At 55.5% G+C, this 21,348-nt stretch overlaps 1 protein-coding gene across 12 annotated transcripts in view; it reads left to right on the forward strand.

The window, feature by feature from the left end:
- The window catches only part of LRP8 (LDL receptor related protein 8), a 75,108-nt gene that overhangs the window by 11,867 nt on the left and 41,893 nt on the right, over positions 1-21,348 (forward strand). The gene's annotated exons all lie outside the window — the stretch shown is intronic.

Consider the following 21,348-nt stretch of genomic DNA (forward strand, 5'->3'; position numbering starts at 1 on the left):
CACAGCAGCCCCTCCCCACTAAGCCCCAGCCTGCGGCCCTCTGTCCGGCCCCCACCCACCCCCACCCCGAAGGCTGAGGTTGATGTAAACTCTGACCCAGATGACAGATCCACCCCTGCCCCACCCCAGCTCCCACCTTGCCCAGTGACTTCGGCAGGTCCCTGCCTCTCGTGGGGTCTCTGCTCATTAGGAGTAGGGCATCCCTCTCAGACCCAGTTCTCTGGGTAGCTTTTGTTTTCCCTAAGAGCCAGGTTGTTCACAGGAGCCGGAATCCGTCATGGCCAGGCTCAAGGTTGTGGGGGTTGCAAGGAGCCACCCCTTCCTGGGGCCCAGGAGTTCCAGAGCAGGGGCTGTGAATTCCAAGCCCTCACACAGGGGATGTGGCCTAAACTATATAAAACACACTACATCCACTTGGGAGTTTCTGTCTGTTTATTTTCCTGCTGAGTGTGACTAGACCGATTCTTTAATACCTGTGAGCTAGCCAGACAGACTTCGTATCAGCTACACCGTGATGGTCTCCTCTCCCCCGCCCCTGCCTGCCACAGCTGCCTCTTCTCAAGGGTCAGGAACAAGAGTGCCCGCTGACCCAGTGTCAGCCGGACCCAGGTTTCCCCTGTAGTTCTTCCGCATTCTAGTTGGGGGCCCTGGTGCAAGTCCCTACTTCACTTCTTCCTAGCTGGGGGACCCTGGGCAAGTTACCTCGCCTCTCTGAGCCCTTGTCTCATCTGTAAAATGGAGCCATCAATGTCTCCCCCACAAGGTAGGTGGAGGACTGTGTGAGTTAATTTAGGAGGAACACGAATTGCAATGCCTCGTGCACGGTCAGCGCTCAATTCAAGATTTGCTAGGTGCATGTTGACCTCCTTGTCTGAGCCCCCATCTCCAGTCGGTCCGTCAGGAATCCCCTCCTATGCCGGGCTGCTGCACTGTCGCATGGAATGGGCAGAGCCAGGGAGCCCCCCAAAAAGGCTCCTTTGTCCCCGCTTCTTCCCTGTGGCCCCAGGCCAGAACTTACTGTCCTAATTTAATTAGGAAAAGTCCTTCCAGGGACTTCATTAGGAAATGAGTCCAGAGCCTCCGAGACCTCTGGGAGGGGTGGGAGGGCTCAGAAGGAGGCCGTGTTGCGTCTGACCCTGCCCAGCCCTTGGCCCTGTGCTTCAGATGTGCCCAGGAAGATAAGGGCGCTCAGTCCGTTAGCGGGGAGGATGCAGACCCGTGACACAGAGTGTGGGCAGCTGGGCCCTCCATACTCTGCCCCTGCCCAGCTCCAGCTGCACCCTTCCGCTCCAGGTAGGGGTGGAGAAGGTTGAGAGAGGTTTCTCTGGTTCTGCTCTGCCCACTGCTGGTACCCGTTGTCCCCAGCCTGGCACAGAGCAGGCCTTGGTGAGCGTGTGTTCAGTGAATGGATGAGTCAGCTGTGGCTCCTGGGGCTGGAGCTGCAGCCTCATTTGGCCAGAGGATCCTTCCCACCCCCTCCCAATGCAAGAGCTCCCTCAGCAGCCCTGGAGGTTGGAGTCAGGGGTGTCCAGCTTCTGCCTGAATACCTCCAGGGACACGGAGCACACTAATTGACCAGATAACTTCTTCTATTCCTGGATAGCTCTTCCTGTTAGAAAATCTGTCCTCCTTTTCAGTAAGACGAGCCCTGCCTCCTGTGACCAGCTCTGTTTCTGGGGCCTCTGCTCTGAGAGACTGCCTCACCCCTTCACCCCACAAGCCTGTTCAGCGTCCCTTCGCAGCTGTGACAGGTGACATGTCATGAGACCTCAGGTAAGGCCCTTTCCCCTCTTGAGCCACTGGGGCTGGGGCCTGGCAGGCTGCACACTCTGAGGCTCTATAAATGCTGGCCACCTCCTGTGACAGTGACCTGCTTCCCAGGGCAGGGAGAGTGAAGATAGGTGTGCCATGCCTAGACGTAAAGTGATATCTCTACAGACATCTTGGTCTCCTGGTTAGCAGGGCCGCAGTCCCTAGACGCCACAGTGATCTGTGACCCAGCACATAGGTACTCCGGGCTATGGGTGGCCTCTTCTGCCCCTGGGACCAGTTCACGGTGTGGACACCACTCAGTTAGGAACCTAGGAGTCGTCACCACCTCTCTCCCTCACTGCTAAGGGTTGCCAAGTCCTCAGATTCCTCCCCTGCCCCCTGCCAATTCCTATCCCACCGTGGCATTCCTAGACCGGTAGAGCAGTGCCAGCCTAAATCTGTCCTTTCCCTCCAATCCGTTCTCTGCTCTGCAGCCAAATGCTGTTAAGCACGCAGAGCTTTGTCCTGTCCTTGCTCAGCACCCTACAGTGACGTCTACACCCATAGGATCAAGTCTGCTTGACTGACTATCAGGGCCCTTTAAGACACGCAGCTGGCTTCTCTCCAGCCCCAGACCTCACCATCTACTTGCCCCCCAAATGCCATGACTTTAGGCTCCAGCAGTACCCAGAATGAGGAGTAACGTCCCAGGGGCATCGTACTCTTACATATGGTTCCCTCTGCCTGGAAAGCTTTCTGCTTGTCCAACTGCTCTTTACCTCAAGAGTCACTGTTTCCAGGGAGATTTTCCCTCCAGCCCCAGATGGGTCTGGGCTTCCTCCGGGCTGTCCATCCCTGTGTTTCTCTCTGTCCTTGCCACTCTGCACCAGGATGCTCTGATTAAGAGTCTGGTTCACACCAGACCACAGGCCTCAGGGGAATGGGGCAGGGGATGTGGCCAGGGCCTGAGGAGGAGGAGAGAGGGGAGGAAGGAGGGGTGGGGTCCTCTGGCTTTGCATATGCCTAGTGTCCCTGCCACTCTGTTTGTACCCCTCATGTTGTACGTGTGGGCCACTGGCGCTTCTGAGAGCCCTAGGGAAGCACCTCGAGTGTGGAGGCTTTGAATCTGAGCTCCAAACTTCAGTGTGGGGGGTGGGGTGTCTGTGCCAGTGCCCTGCCAGGACCTGGGGGAGGGTCTCTAGATGGAAAGCAGGCCCTGTCTTCTGAATGTTGACTGCCTGACTCAATGTGTGACCTCAAGTGACCGGCTTCACTTCTCTGAACTTCAAGTTACTTTGGTGATGAAAGGGTCAGAGGGCCCAACACACTTCCCCTTTCTCTCAGGCACATCCCTGCAGGGCCCTGAGACCCTGAGACCAGAACTTTCTTTCCATTTGGCCCCTGGGAACTTGGGCCACACTTCAGGGGGTAGGAGTGAGCATGGATTCTACTCTTTTTAGAGGAAATGCCCACGCCTGCCTTTGCTGCTGAGCAGTTTGGAGCTGCCAAGAGCTTATTCCCGTGCAGGGTGGCGGCTTGCTCACCACTGTCCTGGTTTCACTACTAAAAGCGCCAGGCTACCTGCACCCTGCAAACCCCCTCCAGGTCTGTGGCAAGGTGGCCCCATTGCTTCTGGGTTCTGTTGACAGTTGGGCAGGGCTCACTTGAGATCAAGGAAAAAGCTGAGTGTTCCCTATGTTTTGGGAGAACTGAAGGAGAAAGAGAGCCCCTTGGAGGGTCTGGAGGAGCTGGAGCACCCTGGTTGGGGTGCTGGTGTCAACAGGGCTGGGTGGCATGGCCGTTGTTCTGTTCCTGCCTCTAACATAGCTTTGTGACTGCTCTGTCTGGGCCTCAGTCTCCAGCTCTCCCTGGCTCCCTTCACAGTAATATGGTGAGCCTGACTTGCCTCTATGACCCTGACTTGCCTTCCTGCTGTCATTTATAGTCTTCAAGGCCTTTTCCCATTTTTTTTTTTTTATGTCCCATTCTGGCCTTACTACTCCCAAGATGAGTTATTCCCACATTAAATAGGAAGAAGCTGGGGACACCAAACACCTGCACAAGGCTTTACAGTTTACAAAGCCCTTTCCACATGTTGCCTCAGGGGCTCCTAGTATCCCCTGGGCGGTGGGCCTGGCTGGATTTACTGTATAAGTTGTACAGTTGGAGACACCAAGCCCACAATCCCACAGGATGAAGGGCTGAAAAGAAGTGAGTGGCCATGCTGTGCGGGGTCACTGGCTGGATGGCCCTCTCCCCCCCCACTCCCACTTTGTCAATGTCTTCATCAGTAGGAAAAGATGGAGACAGATGGAAGAGAAAGGAAGACACAGGGAGGAGGGGGAAAGAGGACGGCAGTGGGGTAGAGCAGTGGGGGGAGGGGGAGAGCGCTGGAGAGGCAGGGGGGAGGGGGAGGGGTCCAAACAGAGCCACTACTTCCTCTTGTGGTTCTCACAGTCTGTCTGCACCGATTCCTGACAGATGGAGGGAAGGGGAGAGCTGGTGCCAAGAGGCTGTCACCGCAGGCGGGCAGAGCTGGGGGAGAGGGTGCTTTGTGGCCAGGGTTTGTATGGGGAGGGGCAGCAGCTGGTGGTCTGGCTGCTGGCTCCTTGGAGCCCGCTCCCCGGGAACGGCGGTGGTGGGGGTGTGGGTGCTGCGGGGCAGGAAAATGGGCAATGGGGTGAGCCCATCACCTGCCTGGAACTGACCATGCCCTTGCCCCTGCCCAAGCAGAGTCAGCCACTCCTCCCTTCTTACCCTGTGTGGCAGGGCCCTCCCCCCAAGGACACCTCACTGAGTGTTGGGCTGGGCAGGTGCTCTGGGGGCTGGGGCTGAGCTCTGATCAGTGTGGACCAGGGCAAGGAGAGCGTGGACACCTCGATGCCCTTGGGATTCTGGGGCCATGGGGGGCCCAGAGCAGGTAGGGTCCAGCTCAGTCCCTGCAGGGCCAGAGCTCAGTCCCTCCTTGAGCTGCCCAGGGGTTTCCCAAGACCCCTTCATGGCACAAGACCTTTTGGTTTTCCTCTAGGCTCTGACAGGGTGGAGAGGACTGCTCCAGGGTCCATTCAGCACCTTCAGCATCTCTTTTTAGAATGTGGGTTTCTCCAGGCATCATCAGGTCTCGTGCTCTCTTTTCTAGCACACACAACCCCTTTCCCCCTCCATGCCCAACACAGGGCCCAGGACAGACGCAGAGTCTAGTGAATGCTTGTTAAATGAATGGATGGATCCTCTGCTTGCATACCTCCTGGGATGGAAACCTCACTTCTTCATAAAACATACAGCAGTTCTTTCTATTTCCAGAGAGAAAATTCTTTCTGATTCTGTTCTGAGAGGCCTCACGGGTCCCAGGTCTGTTACAGGGGCCATACAGAGCCCCCTTGATGATCTTGCCGCCTTAGAGCAGTCCTGTAGGCCAGAGACACCCCCAAGCCCACCTAGTTCCTCCGTGGCACTTGACGGGGCTGGGTCTCCACTGCACTAATCTCTGGGTTATCAGTAATCACAGCTATCATTTATTGACCTTACTCAGTGCCAGATGGCATCTCATTGGATCCTCACATCAGCCCCGTAAGAGAGGTGGTGCTTTATCCCCCATCTTACAGAGGGAGAAAAATAAGGTAGAAGAGAGTGAGCGGCTTCCTCAAGGTCATGGGGCTAGTGTGTGAGTCAGGAGGTGAGGGGTGGCTGGAGTTTAGGGGTATGTGGGGCTTGGCAGGGCTGAGGAGGGGGCACACTCTGTAGGTAGATCTGCCCCCGTCCCGGCCTCCATCCTTACCTTCCTCCCCATACTATTCACAAGCAGATCCTTAACACGAAAACTTCAACCGGCCCGTCTTTTAGGAGCCCATCCCCGCCTGGAGACGAGGCTGGAGCCCAAAGATCTTACCATGGCCCTTCCTGGTCAGTGACCTGGGACACGTGCAGGGTGATGGCCAGTCAGGGTAGGTGAGTGGGAGCTGGGCCTCCTGCTGGTTCCTAAAGTTGGTTCTGGTCAAGTGTCCTCCCCATTAATATTAATAATGGCAGTCATTAATGATAAATTACGGTGTGTCCACCTTGTGCCAGACCGTAGCTGGGTGCCCTGGGGGAAAGCCAAGAGTAGACTGTGGTACCAATCCCAAGACCAGGGTGGTACCTTTCACTGCAGTTATCTCTTCCCCAGAGCCTGTCACAGACTGGGCACTTGGGGGCAGCTTAATAAGTCTTTGTGGTTGAGAAACAGGTATGTGGGCCTCTCTGGTGGGACACACTCCTCCCCTTTCTCCATCGTTCATAGATTGGTTCCACAAACATGGCTGCCAGGCCCTATGCCCACCCCAGCTTGGCCTCTATGGCCTGAGCTTTCCTCTCACCTTGGCTCTTTGGATCCTCAGTTGCTCTCCAGGGAGTGCAGTGGGTGGCTGTGGTCCCCTCACTCCTGCTGACTATCCATGTGACTGTGGGCAGATCACTGCCCCTTATCGGTACCTTGGGCTCTTCATCTGTACAATGGGGTTATAGCAATCCTTTGCTCAAAGGGCTATGGGAAGATTAGATGGGATGATGAGCACAGTGCAAAGTAATCACTGAGCCACATTCGCTTTCACACTCGGGATGGGATGGCAGAAATGAATATCCCAGAACACCTCTGTTCTCTACAAGGGACCTCATGAATCCCCTGAGGTCCCTGTCCCTCTGCTAACAGAGGGGTGGGGTGAGTCAGCATGTGAGTGGCAAATGGCCACTCAGACCCCAAGGCCCATGCCACTGCGCCAGGCAGGGATGAGGGACAGCCTGAAAGCTCCTTAGGAATTGGAATTGCAGAGGCCCCTGGCTTCCCGTTCTCATCTCCTGCAAGCCTCCAGCCCCAGATCCCAAATCCCTCCTAATCCTAGAAAAGAGGCAGCCCCCCCAGCGCCCCCGTTAGGTCCATCAACAGCCCCCAGAACCCTCCCTGGGCCTGTCACCTCCCACACGAGCCCAGAAGCAGCAGGCGACGGCCTGGGCTGCGAGGATGGGGGATTTCCGACTAGGGTTGAGATCTGTCACAACATTAATGTTAATTAAGCCTCGTTAATTCAGTTCTCTGCTTACGCAGAGCTCCTGACAGCAAATTATTCAGAAGTGAGGTGGTAAATTTATTGCTGCGTTTTCCCAAACACTCAGCAGCAAAGAATGTGCCCCTGGGAAAGTCAGAGGAAAGGCCTGGGGGTTAGCGCTGCACAGTTCCTTCCAGCCTGAGCCACCTGGGCGCTGTAGCCCAGAGAACAGCCAGCGCTCACCGGCAGAGGACGGACTCTGGGCCAATCAGAAAAGGCAACCAGGAGATGTAGTGAGCATCCCGTCCCTGGAGGCATGTAAGCAGGAGGGCAGGGAGCAGTGCAAGTCCCTCTGGGCCTACCTGTCATCTCCACCTCATCCATCTCACACTGCAGACTGTGGTGGCTGTGTGTTTTGTTTCCTCCCATTGTGCCTTAGAGTCATACAGTAGGGCTTCTAAAGAGTGAACTTGGATCTGGATGTGAGCCCCAGGACTACAGTGCAATTTGACAGGAGCCCAATGACCTTCACAGGGACTGAGCTCCTGGTCTGCTGAGGCCAGACAGCCCGGCCAGGGATGCGTGAAGGGGTCTCTCCCTGCCCTGGATTGTGGGGCTCTCCTGGGACCAGAACGAGGCCCATGTGTGAGCAGATGGCTCTTGAGCCCAGCCCCCCTTCCTAGGGTAGGTTATCAACCCTCGAGGTAAGGGCACAGCCTCTCCTGAGTTCAATGGGAGGCCCTCCCCCTCCCTGACCCCACAGTCCCTCCCCCTAGGCCCTGCTTCCCTCCTTGGCTTTGAGCTGTGCCATGCCCGGGACATTTGGAACCAACCCAGACTCTGGGTACCTAGAATTTTTTTAAATTAATTAGAGCATTAAATGGTAGCCCTCTGGGAGAATCCCACCATCTGGCTGTCACGAGAGAGGCAGGAAGATCTACACATATTTGTCTGTACTGTGAATGTCACACAAAGCCACCTGTGCATGTGTGGGTGTGTGGTCCGCGTGGTGTGGCATGTGTACCGGGTGGCACTCACGTCTGAGTATGTTTGGTATGCTCTGCACATCCGAGTGTGCAGGTGGGCCGTGTGTGCCGCTATGTGCATGTGTGTTCGTGTGCAAGCACGCGTGCTCTGTGCATGCACCGAGGGTCAGCACGCCTGCCTGAACACACTGCAGGCCTAGCTTTTGGGGGCAGTGGGTCAAGATAAGCTGCATGCAGAGAGGGGGCAGTCCCTCAACTCCTCCTGGCTGAGGTGGTGATCGTAGACAGGTGCACCAGGCGCAGGTGGGATGAGGGGAGGTTTGGCAAGTGCACAGCTGGCCCGCAGGGGGCAGGCAAGATGGGATTCCTGCTCCCTCTTTGACAGATGGGGAGACCCCGGCCTGCCCAAGCACAGAGCCAAAGTGCGGAAGGGCCAGGACTGGAGCTCAGGCTCTGGGGCTCCCTGGGCTGTGCTCTTTCTTCTCCACTGGCCAGTGTTTCTTGCCTTTGGCATCTCTTATACTGTTAGATTTTCACGGTGCCTCGGAGATGTTCTTGAGAGAGTACCGCCCCCATTTGTCAGGATTGCTTGGGTTGGTGGGGGACAAGGTCAAGACTTGCACTGCAGACCCTGTGTCCTTCTCATTTCATGAAGGAGGTAGTTAGGTCACTGGACTGGCTAGGGTGGTGATGTCAAGGCAGAACACTGGGCAGATAGGTAGCTGTGTGACCTGGGCCCATCCTGTCCCTCTCTGAGCCTCACAGGGTAGTTGTAAGAACTGAATGAGGAGGTATATGCAAAGGGCTTTGTAAACCCCAAGGTACAGTGGACAGATGAGAGTTTGGCCCAGAAGTGGCCCTCACACTACGATCAAGGCCCCATGTCCCCAGGGTTCCTTAAAGAGAAGGCCAGGAGGTGGGGTCCTGGACTTCGTGGTAGAGCATGGGGCTCCCAGAGAATGAGGAAGCTGTGCCTACAGGACATGCTGGCCTCCCAGCCTCACACGGGCTCGACCCTGGCCTCAGCCAGAAACGGGCAACGGAACACATTCCAGCCCCCTTCCCCTCTGCAGCTTTCCAAGGAACAGCCCTTCTGCTTACACATGGAAAAACCAAGTTGGGAAGACCCACGAGGCCCAGGACGAGAGGCCAGGCCTCCTGATGTCCTTTAATAACTGTTAACAAGAACTTTCTGAGGGCCTACTGGGTACAAAGCCTAGGAGTGTGGGAGCAACTGAGAAAAGTCAGAAGTTCTATCACTGAACATTTTCTAATACCTATTTTCTGAAATATTAGGTTATTCTGAACATCTGTCTGAGTGCCCAACTGATAGACATATCTCACAACCAACTATCCTGCAAGTCAAGATTCACCATCATAATTGTACATTATGATGAGAGGTCAAGCTACCTGCCAGCTACTAAGGGGAGAAAGGCCAGATTTGAGCCCTGGTTCCTTAGCCAGCTCCTGGGGGCAGGGGTGCCATCGTGGGCAGCGGACCAGCATCTGCCAAATGCCTGTGCTAGGAGAAAATGTCCATTCAGAGAAAAGGCAGACGTGGGTGGAAGTCACGGGGCAGGGGGGATGCTCGCAGAGCAGGCTGTTTCAGAAGTGACTTTCCGGGGCGCCTGGGTGGCTTAGTCGGTTAAGCGTCCGACTTTCGCTTGGGTCATGATCTCACGGTTCGTGGGTTCAAGCCCCGCGTCGGGCTCTGTGCTGACTGCCAGCTCAGAGCCTGGAGCCTGTTTCAGTCTGTGACTCCCTCTCTCTCTGACCCTCCCCTGCTCACGCTGTCTCTCTCTCTCTCTCCTAGAAATAAATAAAAAATGTTAAAAAAAAAAAAAAAAAAAAAAAGAAGTGACTTTCCTTTCGCCCACGCTGTGCTGAGACCTATCTTGTTCGGATGACTGTGCTGTCTCAGAATCTCAGGGTGAGGGGGTCTGAGAAGTGGCAAAGGTGGCCAGGGTCTGGGCCAGGGCGCCACTGACCGTGAGGATCTGCTGGCCGCCTGCCCCACTCCCTCTCTGCACTTGTCTCCCATAGCCCCATCTACCTCCTTCTGCCCTGCTGGGCCCCTGGCTGGAGGCAGTGAACTGTGGCCCATGGCCGTTAACTCTGCCCATGCTGCCTGCCCCGTGGCTGGCGCCAGATATGTGGGTGGTCTCAGCCAGGGCCCTGAGCCCCAGCTCTGCAGGACCAGTGCCCTGAGACATGGGCAGCTCTGAGGGTCTTCCCAAACTGCAGAGCTTGGCAGCAGCTAGCAGGGCACCAGGTACAGTAGGTGCCCTGCTTCATTCTTTCATCCTCCAGCAGCAGAGATCTAAGGCTTTCCAGTTAGAATGGGGGGTCATCAGAAGGTCGGCCCTCCCTTGGTCCCCCAGAACATAAGGCCAAGGGTGTGTGCTGGACAAGGAGAAGCCCTGAGGGCCCTTGCACCGAGCTGTCGCTGAAGGGTGCCTGGGGACCCCCTCTGCCCTGAGCTCTTTGCCAAGCGGTCCAGTGGCAACGCGTGGGCCTGCCTTTCCTCCCCGACTCAGGCACGGCCGTCTCCCAGGAAACGGGGAATTTTCCCTCATTCCCATCATTAGGGTGCCAGGGCAAACAAACAGCCTAATCCAGATGAGCCTTGGGCCACAATCACATTCTCTTTTGGAGTTTTCTTTTTATTTCTAGCAATTTTGAGAGGACCGAAGTTATTGGTATTCCATGCAGGTTAATAGAACTGCTGCCTCCTCAGTATTATGCCTTAATTTCCTTTATCGCATAGCAAGTTGGAATTAATCGCCCCTCTCCTTCCTTTTTTCCCACCGAAACCTATTACCAGCCTGTCTGGTGGTTAAAGTCATTTTGTGGCAGCTCTTGGCTCCTTTCCACTTCCCTAGGAATCTTTCCGACCAGAGCCAAAGAACAAGGAGGGGTGAAAAACCCATTTGTACGAGGTGGGGATCTCCTGTTGAGAACTTATTTCCCTCTCTGTTCAAGAGGAAGGAACGTGCCCAGCCTCCAGCGGGCACCGCTGACTGAGTCCCCTGTTGCTGAGAGCATTCAGGAGGGCAGAATGGCCATATGTCAGCACTGAGAACAGAGGATTCCCGCACTGGTTGGGGGAAGGGGCAGGCCTTTGCCACTCCTGGCGTCTGGATTAGAACCTTCTAGGGTTCTGTTCTCTGTGAGTTTAAGATTCTCTCAGTAATTTCAAAGTTGGACAGATTCTCTGTATCCACAGCCCTAACATTGGGCCATTTGGTATAAGTACTTTTAAACTGTGTGTTTTCAGATTCTAAGATCACGTCCTTGAACTGAAGATTCTATTCAGTGATTCTAGGGCTGTTTTATGATTCTGTGAGCCTCTTAAACTGCATTCTGCTCCACTTCTGGGTCTTGGGCAAGAGTGTAACTGCTTTGCCGGGGTTGCCTTGGAGTGTGAACTTCCCCTCTCTGAGCTGCTGCTCCTCTGCGGCCCCTACTTTCAAGGTCCTTCCCCTCCCCACATGGAACACCTGGCCAGAGCCTTGTACATCTTCTGCTGTCCTCATCACCCAGCAGCACATTACTGCCACCCCCCTGGAATCAGGTGCCGATTACACTGGGCACGTAGCACTCACCCCTGCCCACATGCCTGGAGAGCTCTTCATCTGTCTCTTCCACTCTTGACCTGACGGGGTCCCCATGGCAGGCCCATGAATGACACACATGGAAAACCTGACTTCTTTCTCCTCCCATATCTAGATGAGGAGACTGAGACACAGGACATGTAGGGGAGTTTCCCACAGTCACTGCAGAGGTCAAGGGAAGCCTGGAGTGGTGTGCCTAGGACTCCGAGGCCCAGACCACTCAGAGGCTCCTCCCCACACCCCCAACCCAGGCCTGGGTTTGTAGAACTTCCCCAGGGAAGCCCTGTGAAGGGCTTTCCTGCGGCTAAAGGCCCAGCTACCATGAGACTGGAAGGGTTTGCATCTCCCTGAGGCTGGCTTCATGGTGGTAGCTGAGCCATGTGTCACCGGCTGACCGTGCTGTTGGGATGACTTACTGAGCTTATTTTGCTCCAATCTGGTGGAGGGGAGCCCTCCCCAAACCACCAACTGGGAGACGAATGCTGTCCCCAACAGGGGTACAGATCTTCACCTCATCACTTCCAGCCAAGGTGGGTGTAGCCCTGAAGGGCTCTGTCCGGGCACTGCCCAGATCTGGCCTGCCACAAATATGGCAGTCAAATAGGCCAGCCTGTGGGAATGGAGTTTGTGAAGGATTTCCCTTGGTGCTCTGGGCCCCGTGGGCCCCAGGCTGTGTCTCCACTCCTTTCTGCCTTGTTGGAGGCGGAAGGCATTGCCAGACACAATCAACCGAAGACGCCTGAGCTGGTCTTGAGGAGTGGGGAGAGTTTGCCAGGTGGAGATGGAAGAGCCCCTCCCTGGTAGAGCCGCACAAGTAAAGGAAGCTAGTGGGGAGCCCACGGTTTTGCCCATGACCTTTGAATGCATGTGGAAGCCCGCGGAACCCAGGGGTGGGCCAGAGCCATTAGCAGCATAGCTTGAGGTGTTCATGAGGACCCTGCTGCGACACTTGGTCATCTTCTAGGGGAGATGGGAACCTGGCAGGACAAGGAAAGAAAGAGGGCTTGCAGATTCCGGAGAGGCCTTCAGCAGGGCAGTGGCTACTGGCTCTGGTTTCACAGCCCCCCACCTGGAGGCTGGACTCGGCCGGCGTGGGGACAGAGCCACAGTTCCATCCGCCTTGCTCTGGACCTTGTGGTGGATAACACCGGACTTCCGAAGGAAAGCACGTAGACGTCCTCTTATCCAGTCCGGTCATGTGTGGAGGAAGAGAGAAGGCACAGAGTAGGCAAGGTCACGTAATAGAGCCAGGACTCCCAGGCCATAGACAGGAGATGCGCTGTTCATACGTCACCAGGATGGCCCAGTGGGGCGCCTCCCGGCCACGCGTCTCCTGGCAGCCTGACTGGTGAAAGCATTTGCATTTCCACTTAGCCAGGGCTGCTTCAGCCATCGCCTGCTAGGTAGAAGGTGCTGCATCAACACTACTGCAGGGGCCTGCCTGCCTGTGGGGTGGGAGGAGGACTCCCCCTCCCAGACAGGCATGGTCTCAGCCTCGTCATTCACTCCCTGACCGCCAGCAAGCCCAACCCAGGCTGTTGCCGGAGTAGTGCCTGCGTGTTGTGTGCCAGACCCCTCTGGCTTGGTTCCTTGCTGCGGAGTTCTGCCCAGAGGAGCCCTGGGTTTCCTACTTGAAATCAGCGTGGGTAGAGGTAGCAGAGCCCAGAGTGGCCTGTCGGGTGCCACCCAGCATGCTGGTGGCAGAGCCTGGCTGGAGTGGGATCTGGAGCCTTTTCTTCAGCTGCAGAGGAAGAGACAGAGGAACTGCTTCCCTTTCCACCAGAGGGCCGGTGCTAGGAGCACAGGGCCTGGAAGGTGGGTGACCTTGGCAGCCTCCAAGGTCTGCCTGAGGGAGGCAGAGCTGTGCACCCCCAGCTCAGGTGGCCTGGCTGGGGCTAGACAGGAAAGCCCTCTGGTCACAGGAGGCTGAGTTCCCCCTGGGGACAGCTCTCTGCTCCCCACCTGACTGGAGGGACAGTGTGCAGCTGGGGTCTGAGATGAATGGCTGGCGGTCATAGAGGGTTTCCCAGCCATGCCTCCTGCCCTCTGGAGGCTTCTACTCTGAGGGTGCCATGAGTTTCCCTCCAACTGTTCCCTCGGGCCCTAAAATCCCAGTGCCAAGTGGGTGGCCCAAATCCAAGGTGGGACCAGCCAGAGCTTGGGGCCTGAGCTGAGTGCCACCTTATCATCTAAGCAGCACCCCTCTTGCAATGTTTGGTCTTTTCGCAGGCACCAGCCAGGGACCCCTGTGGATCCCATTCGCCTCTCCTCCACCCCCATCTTCCACCACCCCCTACAGCTGTCACTGGCTCAATACGTCCTGTGTCCACAAATCACTGTGACAGTTAGACCCCTTTGTCGTCTGTCCCTCGGAGACGCTCATCTTCCCTGTGGCGACAGGGAGTCCCACATACCCCAGCTAGGGCTTGGACCTCCCTTGGTGACGGTGGGGCCGGGGTGGCCGGTGGCATCTGAGAGCAGCTCTGATGTGCTGGGATCCAGAGGACCGACTTGGCTGTGAGAAGCCCCAGGTGACCCTTTTGGAGGGGCAGCAACACCTGTGTCATAGTCACTGACCCAGAATTTCAGCTGGAGAGTCCTTAAAGATTTGTTCACACAAGGAAACTGATGTGCAGAGTGGGAAGAGGTCACATGGCCCATCAGAGGAGTGGGGCCATAGATATTCTCTGAGCACCCACTTGGCTCCAGAGCTTGTTGGGGTGGGGGGCACTAGATGAAGGAAATGACGGGAAAGCACTTGTGTGCAGCCAGGTGAACACCCAGGCTAAGAACGCTGAGGCAAGAGCTCTGGATTGGGAGAGGGGGCTAGGGTTCAAGTTTGGCAGGGAGGCATTGCTCAAGCCCCTCTTCCGATCTGGAGCTCCCTCTCCCTCCTCACCTAGTGGACGGCATGCCCCTCCAAGGATCCCCGGCTTAGGGGAGTATGGAGACCCCGTCTCTTCATTTTAAAGAGACACAAGATAGTATGGGCAGCTCCTGAGCAACATCTGTGTCCCTGGACACAGCCGACCATGGGATACTGCATCCCCCCCACCCACTCCCCTGAGCCATCCCTCAGCTGCCCGTCATGCTGGGGAATCACCTCCTCCAGGAAGACCTCTCTGTGGCTGCCTCTCCTCCAGTCCCCCTCCAGCCTTCCAAACCTCAATTCCATACCTTGTCTTTTGGTTTTGCTTTGTCTTATGATCTGGACTGGGTAAAAATGTGCAGCCTTTTCGTGTAGTGGGTTGGAAGAGGAAGAGAGAACCTGGAAATTTTTAAGGGAAACTGCCCAATTTAAAAGCAAAGATGCCCTCACCAAAGAGTGGTCCTCTGAGGCTCACTGCTTCATTCTTTCATTTTTTCCCTCAAACCCTTCACATGTCCGCCCCTGCTCCGTCCAGCACCTGCTGCTGCTTCATTTCCTCTCTCTCCCCAGGTGGGATGAGGGGGGGGTGGGTAGCGCACTCAGATGTCACCTGCTGATGGATGGTGGTGGCCTGAGGCCCTGGAGCCTGCTGGGCAGCACAAAGCTGGGAGCCAAGGCCCGCCCACCACACTTCGTGGGTGTTGGGACACTGTGGGAACCATTTGCCTGTCCAACAGCGCCTAGAGCCTTGAGTCTGCTTGTCAGCCTGTGGACACTTGGATTGAGAGATACAGTGCCTTGCAAGGGTGGAATCGGAGGCCATCCACAGCTTATGGACCTAGTGACTCATGCCGTAACTGTCCTGGAGTCCCGTCCCGGGGCTGAGCATGAGCAGATCAGAGTGTGCTGTCTTAGAACCTTGGCTCCTTAGAAAGTTACAATCTTAAGTCCATGGAAGCTGTTCTAAATGTTAGATTAGACCTATAGGATCTTTATTTTTTATTTTTAAAGATTTTATTTTTAAGTAATCTCTACACACAACATGGGCCTTGACCTTAAGACCCCGTGATCAAGAATCATGCTCTACAGACTGAGACAGCCAGGTACCCAGACCCCCGGGAATCTTCAAACACAGGGTTCCTCAGAACATCTCACATCTGGGGAGGGGTTGGGGTTTGAACCCAGTGCTGCTGGGGATGGGCTGTGAGCCCAGGGTTTCATGGCCCCACCAGGGCCTGTTTCAGGGGATGATGGGGAAATGGCCAGTGGGGTCTCCCCTAACCCTCTTTTCAATAAGTGCTGCACCTCCATTTTTGTCTGTTTTATATGTAGGGGTTTCACTTGGTAAAAGGGTTCCTCCGCCTCAAAATAGAGTTTTCCAGGCCCTGTGCTGTGCTGCAACTCCGTGCCAGGACTCGCCACAGCCTGAGAGGGTGGCTCTGGCCAGCGGGTGACCGAGTAGGCAGACAGGGGCCTCTCGGGAGGGGGTGCAGGTTGCTCTGGGCCACCGGCTCCTCCCCCTCTCACTCCTGCTGTGTTGTTGCTGCAGCCGTTGAACACTCAGGGTCTGTCGTCCCGTTGACTGGGGTGACAGTTTAATAGTAGCTTCCTGGGCTGTCATTTAAATCTGCCTGCCAGGTTAGTAGGCCAGGGGCGGGCTGGCACGCCCCCCGCCCCCACCCCGGATCCGCGTTCTGCTGGCAGCGGTTGTCTTGGCAATGCTGAGGCCTGGCGAGCCCCGCAGTAGGATAACAGTGGGGGGAGCAGCCCTTTCATCTCCCCGACCTGGGTACAAGAGGCCCAGCTGCCTTAGGGCTGGGTTGCAGGGCCTGAGCCCAGCCATCCGGTGCTGGTCCAGGCCTGGGAGAGGAAATGGGGACAGATCAGTCCCTTCTGTGCCCTGGGAGGGGAAGGGACCTACCCGGGTGCCTCAAGTCGTGTTGAGCTGGAATCCAGCTTGCCTATGGGTCTCTGCTCTGCCATCAGAGAATATTCCCTGGGGCCCACAGCCTGTCTGCAGAAACCTGAGGGCCTGCATCCCTGACGTCTCTCTCATCAACCTGTCCCATGTGGCCTGGCCCCAGCCCCCTCTTTCCTGCTCTTCTCTGCACGGGTCCCTGCTCTGAGGACTGGGGTCTCCCTACAGCTTCAGCCAAGTGCTCTGTGAATACCTTCTCCTTTTTCTTCATGGCTTGGTGGAGCTGGCCCAGAGACAGCAGACTGGGTACCAGCTTCTGCTGTGTGGCCGTAGGCCAGTCCTTCCCCTCCCTGGGCCTCATCTTCTTATCTACAGGATGAAGGACTTGTACCACAGCGGTATGTCCTCAGGTGTGGTTTATTGGCCCACTTGTTTCTTGGGACATTAATAGACAATGGCACCTGAAAAGGAAGTTCGTTGGCTAAACAGGTTTGGGAAGTGTGCGGAAGGAAACAACGTCATTCTGATATCTGCAGGCCTTCCCGGGACCTTCAGTAAGCCAGGGGAGATTGTGCATCTCCAATGGGAAAAATAGCAAGTCTTATCCCAAACCTCTGGGCGCTGGCTACCCCCACTCTCCTGCCCTTTGCCTCTCTCCTCTCCTAGGGGCCAATCATCCGTCTTGCACAGTCTCTCCAAATCCTGAAGGAAGCCCAGGCAGCTTGGAGCCATGGGTTTTGTTGGCTATGAAGCAGTCTTCTGTGCTTAGCAGGTGCGGGGTGAGCTCAGGGAAAGTGAAGCTCCTGTGCTGGGCCTCTGAGGGGCAGCTTGGTTGCCAGCAAGGCCAGTTTGGCCCTGGCATGGTAGAGCTCCCGGGTCCCTTGCCACTTGCGCCCTCTCCTGCCCCAAATTGCCATTCTGCTGGCTCCTCCACACCCCAGGCCTGTTATCCCCACTTCCTGGAATGCCCTTTATCATTCTCCTCACTCCCGTGGTTTGGCTGACTCCTCTTCCTTGAACATGGTCCCCTCCTTCAGGAAGCCTTCTTTGATGCCTGGGCTGGGTCAGGTGACCCTCCCCCTGGCTTCCTGGCCACATAGCGGGACTGAGAGTCCGAATATATCAGGGCTCAAGTGCAGCCTTCCCACAGACATGTGCTGTGACCTTGAGTAGCCACCTCTCTCGGGGCCTTGGTTTTCTGGTTTACAGAATAGGAGAATTGTAGAGGGGCCTTGAAGACCCTGGGCTCTGCCGTGACAGAGCACTGCTTGCCAAAGGAGTCCACACCAAGCAGCTCCACCTGGAAGCCCTGAGTGCTCTTTGTTTTGAAGCCCCCTGTCTGCACTGGGGCCGCTGGATGGGCGTGGGTGGGGAACAGCAGTGGGAAGGATCATATTGTCTCAGGGAAGGAGGTCTCCGGGGGCGGAGAAGCTGGGAGGTGCTGAGTGATCATAATAATTGCACAAGATCATAGACTCTGGGTGTTGAGGAAGACTTCAGATTCGGTCAGCACCACACCTCCATTTCCAAATGAGGAGGCAGGCCCTGTGACTGATGGACCCAATGTCCCGCACGCAACAGCTGGGGCTGCTGACTTCCCACGCCTCAAACTTGCACGTTTATGTTTTTCAGTTATAATGCCCTGATACCATCCTTAGCCCATTTGCTTCCCACAACCTTGTGTGTTTGGCGAAGCAGGGATATTATCTCTGAATGTAGGTGAAGAAAGCGAGGTTCAGAGAAGTTGTATAACTTGCAAAAGATCACACAGCCCATACGTAGCAAAGCAGAGTTTGTCTGACCATGGACTGTCCGACGCTTTCCTCTGCCCATGTTTTTATTACAAGTAGCAACGCCTACCTCCTTTGTCCTGCATTTCCCATTCTCCCCAACTCTGCCCTGGGGTCAACTCCTCCCCACCACCCTCTGGAATCCCAAATCCTTTGTGGCAGCACATCTGTTGCCATGGCACCAGATTATGATGTCGCAGACCCTGGATGACTATGTACAGCTCCTGGGTTGTGGAGTACAGGGGCTCACAGAGGTGGGCATTGTCCAGGGGGCAGACTGGCATGGACGGAAATAAATCCCTGGAAACAGGGAGCCACAGCCTCGAGCCCAGCTGGGGAATCACCCTGGGAGTCGGAGCCAAGGCCAGGAATGGGGGTCTGGCATGCCTTGCTCTGACAGGCCTGAAAGACTGTTCAGCCCTCATGCCTTGGCAGGGCTGATGTAGCCTCTTGATGAGGGACTGTCAGGCTCATTACACTGAATGACCCAACACTGGGATGCTCCCTGGGATCCCCTGGGAGAGCCTTTTTTGCCTTTTGTCCTTGTAGCAGTGCTGCATGGGAAAGCCACCCCCCCCCCACTTGCCCAAAGAGGGACGGAACTTGCCCAAGGTCACCCAGAGAGGAGGAGGCCATGCCAGCATTCAGCCTCAGCTCTTGTTCCAAGTCTTTCCATGTGGTTACAGATGAGGCCCTCTAAGGTATTTAGTCTGGTCCCCAACCTGAAAGTGGCCATGCTGCCTCAGATTCCCCAGAGTAGTCCATTAGCAGAGACAGTGCATCACTGTTATTCTGGCATACGCTTCTGGGCACATTCTAGGGAATACTTCATTTATGTGCCTGATCTGCCTATTGCCTTGTCATGTAGCCCCGGGGACCCAAGAGCTATTTATTTCACTGGTCACACTGCATTTGCTCTTCTGGGGTCCTCTGAGCCTGAGGGCCTTAGGAAGCACCTGTGGAAAGAGCCCAAGCTTTGGCAGCTGCCACATGGAATTAAAACTCCACTTCTGCCACCCACCACCTTCACCTCTTTGAGCCTCAGGTGTCTCTTCTGTAAAATGGGATTAATAGCACTATCAGGATGGATGCAAGGAGTCACTGGGGTATTGGGTGAAAGGTGCCGGGCCAGAGCACCAGGGCAAAAGATGTCCCAACCGGTCATGACAGCGAACAAATCTGTTCTCTAGTACACCGCCAGGAGACATCCGTTCCCGAGGTTGCCACTTCCTGAGCCTGTTTGGCCTCAAGGCTGCCCTTCAGGACTGTGCTGGTGATTTTGGCTGCCCTGGCCTCCTTGCCAGGTGCCTGTGGGGCTTGGCACACCATGGAAGGCCAAGCTCGCTCCCAGGCTTCCAGAATGCCAGGGAGGAAAGGGTCTTGGGCTAGTGCCTGGCCACCCCAGGCCAGCGACAGAGACCCTTTATCACCTTCTTCACCAAGCTCTTTTGAGTTCTGCCCGTTCTCTACCTGCATTGAGTTCCTGGGGGGCAGGTTGGGCTGATTTCTCTTCTGTGTGCTCAGTGCAGAGCCTGGCCCAGAGGCAGGCTCACTGAATGCCGAGCCAAAGCTGCTGTGGGATTTTTCCCACCTAGTTTGAGGCTTTTCTTCCAAATCTGATGCTGCTGAGTGTTTTGTTTGGGGAGCCATGCTAAGGTACAGGGGTACTTGACTGTGAAGTGTATTGTGGCCCTGCCCCAACTCAGATGTGACCTTGGGCATGTACTTAACTCTTCTGGGTCAGGATTTCCTCAGCACAGACGACTGGCATACACAATGCCTTGGGGAAGGCTAGAACAGGATGAAGAAGACATTAGGATATGCATTTCTTCTCTTCGGTGGGCGCTGAGCTTCTTGTGGAAGGGATGTTCTGGTGTTCATGTTAAAAAATGCCCCAGGTGCTGTGGTTTATAATTGTACTTATTTCAGGAGTATCCACAACAGCTCCTCAGTGTGGGGCTCAGGGAGGGCTTCTTGGGGAGGTGGGCTGGGAGGCAGAAGAGATGGTTCTTTCTTTTTTTAAAATGTTCATTTATTTATTTTTGAGAGAGAGAGAGAGCGAGTGCGTGAGTGCATGCACATAGGTGGGAGAGAGAGGGAGAATCTGAAGCAGGCTCCAGGCTCTGAGCTGTCAGAGCAAAGCCTGATGCGGGGCTTGAACTCATGAACCGTGAGATCATGACCTGAGCCAGAGTCGGACACCGAACTGACTGAGCCACCCAGGAATCCCTGCCTTGTTGTTTTCCTGAGCCAGCCCCTTTCCCTCTCTGGGCCTCAGATCCCGTTCCTCCACCTAATCTGTAAGGAGACTGATTCCTCTGGTTTCTTCCAACCCTGCACAGACAGAGGTAATCTCCTAAAGAAAGCGTGAAGAAAATTCATCTTAGCATGCAGATGTACTGCAAGGATTCCATTGAAAGGCAGAAATATAATGGATTCAGGAGACCCAGTGTCTGTCCCAAATTTCTGTCAGGCTGTCCAGGTGGGGCGGGGGGGGGGGGGGGGGGCGGAGCAGCCCCATGACCCCAGAGGCAGCCAGAGGGCCTGTGGGAGGATTTACATAATCCAAGGCTGGCCATTGGGAAGAAGTTTCCTGGGAGAAGGTGAGTCCTGACCTTTACCATTCAGCCACTTTACCATTCAGTTCAATGTCCCCACTGAGATCAACCCTGGGTTGGGTCCTGTGTGAATCTGAGAGTCCCTACCCTGGAGGAACATCAGGCCAGTGGAGGGACAGGGAGAAAGGCAAACCGTGTTCCTGCCTTCTTATCCCAGTTTTATTACCAGCTGTGAGATCTCAGCCTGCTACATAAGTTCCCTGTGAGGGCACAGAACACCTGTTTCCTTAGCTTGTTCTAACTAAGGCTCAAACCAGAAAAACAGCCTAGCTGCTGCTTCCTGCATCTTCTGTGCCAGGGTCTCTTTCCATATGCTTCGTACATTGTAGCTTGTCACTCCTCCTCAGAGCCTTTTGTTTCCTTCTTCCCATTAAGAAAACAGAGGCTCAGAGGTTAAGGAACACCCCCAAGGTCATACAGATAGAGAGAGGCAGAGCTGGGATTCAGACCTCCACGTGAAGCCTCCCCTCCAGGGTGTCTAAGTGCCTCTTACTCTCAGGAGACTGATTTGGGTCTCTTACCCAGTAGATGCTCTTTTCATCACTCCAAACAGAACATACCTCATTAATCTTGTCTCAGTGTAATCATTTGCTTTTAGGATTCATTAGCAACAGCTCCCCGGTGCTTCCAGAGGGGCCTGGTTGGGGGGAGCAGGACAGACCACTAAAGGGGCTGAGAACTGGCTAAAGAGATTAAAGTAACTGCCATCAGTGATGGGGAAAACTTCCGGGGGGCGGTGGGGGGGGGGGGGGGGGGCAGTGGAGCTGGACTTTGGGGGAA

This window comes from Hyaena hyaena, unplaced genomic scaffold (assembly GCF_003009895.1).
Source record: "Hyaena hyaena isolate Hyena2069 unplaced genomic scaffold, ASM300989v1 scaffold_5, whole genome shotgun sequence".
NCBI classification, from domain to species: Eukaryota; Metazoa; Chordata; class Mammalia; order Carnivora; family Hyaenidae; genus Hyaena; species Hyaena hyaena.